This window comes from Ipomoea triloba, chromosome 8 (assembly GCF_003576645.1).
Source record: "Ipomoea triloba cultivar NCNSP0323 chromosome 8, ASM357664v1".
In the NCBI taxonomy this organism is placed as follows: domain Eukaryota; kingdom Viridiplantae; phylum Streptophyta; class Magnoliopsida; order Solanales; family Convolvulaceae; genus Ipomoea; species Ipomoea triloba.
In genome coordinates, this window is record NC_044923.1 from 15,520,806 (window position 1) to 15,522,991 (window position 2,186).

At 28.2% G+C, this 2,186-nt stretch overlaps 1 non-coding gene across 1 annotated transcript; it reads right to left on the reverse strand.

Moving 5' to 3' along the window:
• Positions 1 to 1,244: 1,244 nt before the first annotated feature.
• On the reverse strand, positions 1,245 to 1,316 carry TRNAW-CCA. Its single transcript has one exon. It is a non-coding gene; the product is annotated as a tRNA-Trp (tRNA).
• Positions 1,317 to 2,186: the final 870 nt, after the last annotated feature.

A 2,186-nucleotide genomic window follows, 5' to 3' on the forward strand; every position in this document is an offset into this window, starting at 1 on the left:
ATGGGACTGAGTTTGAGCCTCAGTAGAGTCAATTGTTGACTCGTTGTGTTTCAGTAGGTTGAGAAAGTAGCTATGAACATATATTATATTGCAACAGACTCAGTAGTATTAAAAAAAAATAATTGTCTTTATATTCTTTTAATATCTGTAAATTATCCGATCTCATTTAATTAGAAAAAATTATTATAAAATAAAATCTATATAGTAATATAGTCTGAGAAATTTTACAATGTCGTGTTTTCTACAAAATTATATTTTATATTTTGTCAGATGTATATAAAATGAAGATTACGTATAATTTACAAAATAAAATATATCTTTACAAATCACACACATTGTAATTCATGGTATTACTATTTTATTTTTATTTTTATTTAGGACACACTATAATCCTTCAACAAAGTGTATGTATTAAAAAGATAATGTGAGAAATATAATTGAAGTCCTGATATGTTATGTTCCTTCCACCACACCAAAAAGTCAATCCATTGGGTTTTTGCAGAATAGCATGGTTCCAATTTGATAGGGCTAAGGTAACAAAATTGTACATTATTGCAACATTTGATGGGCTTTCAAAAGCCCAATTATTTAAGGTATAGGAATTTTAGCACATCGCACTAGAATTCAATTTATTCTAACTGAAGGGTGTGGTTGAGTGGAAGGGAGTCATTCATTTTTAATCAAAGGTTAAGGGTAAATCTCCAAACTAAGTGTTTCACCCAATCATTGTGTCGACTGTGAAAACCCTGAGCTACACCCAAAAAAGAATTCAATTTCTTCTAAAATTTACTCTCATATTATTTTACAAGTTAATTCTACTCTTAAGGGTATATTAGATCATGACTTATAACTTAAAAAGTTATAAATTTTAAGTGTAACATTACTCAAAAGAGAAAATATAATATCTTTAATGAAAAAATAATATTTTTACATTAAAATATAAAAATATTACATTTATCCTCAAAAGTATTACTTTTTCTTATAAGTAACACATATTTTATTACTAATTTATTATTACATTTGTTAGTATAAATATTACACTTGCATAGTGGCTAGACCCATTTCACGAGTAAGGATTCGTGAGACGGCCTCACACAAGTGTGACTATATATATATATAAATTTTAAATAATTAATGAATTATTTATTTATTTGATTTCAATTTCTATTTTTAGAAAAGAAAATGATGGGAAAACATTATTTAAAAGCGGACTAAAAATGTAACCGGATTTTGTTCGGGAAATTTGAACCCGACGTGAATCGAACACGCAACCTTCTGATCTGGAGTCAGACGCGCTACCATTGCGCCACGGATCCGGTTTGTGAAAGATTGGACTACTTACGTATATGTATCATTTCTTTCTTTCGTTTGCTTGTTTACTCCTCGCAGTAAGACCAATTCAACTAAAAATCATATCAAAAGATTCCCAAATTTAAAATGAAAGTTTGATATTGATACATTTAATTTAAGATTGTTCACGAACAAATTTATTTAAATACAATTTATTTGCCAAACATCTTGTACTCAGATTATATGTAGTGACTCTTTCATATGAAAGTCATGAGATCGAGTCAGGCTGAAAAAGTATGAACAAATACAGCAATCTAATAGGGTCAGTTGTATTCAAAAATACAATTTATTTTATTTTCATAGTATACTGCCTTACATATGTTTGTTTATTTACCGTTCATGAACGTGTTCACAAATGTTAACAAATTCGTTTGCGAATAATGTCTGCAAACGTTAATGAACAGTAATGAATGCACTTAACAAACGCATACGATCATGATTTTTAACAATATTAACAAACGAATACCAAGACAAATACAAACACTCAACAAAGTTTAACAAACGAATACCAACAACCTATGTTGGTTCATATTTAGTTTATTAACAGTCCTAACCAAGACTTGTTGAATTTCTCAAAAGAGAGATGGAGATGCAAACTCAAGTACTCAACTACACAAATATTATATTGGAAAGATATAATTGGAGCCCCACCAATATTAATATGTGTATTAGATACAAATTAAAATGGTACTGCAATAAAAAAATGCTTTTTTTTTTTTTTAGAGAGAGATATCAATCTTTTGACCATCATGCTTAGTGACTAATTTATTCGTTAAATTGTAGTTATACCTTTAATAAGTGTAGAATAGCTGCTATGAAAATTTAAGGTATAAAAA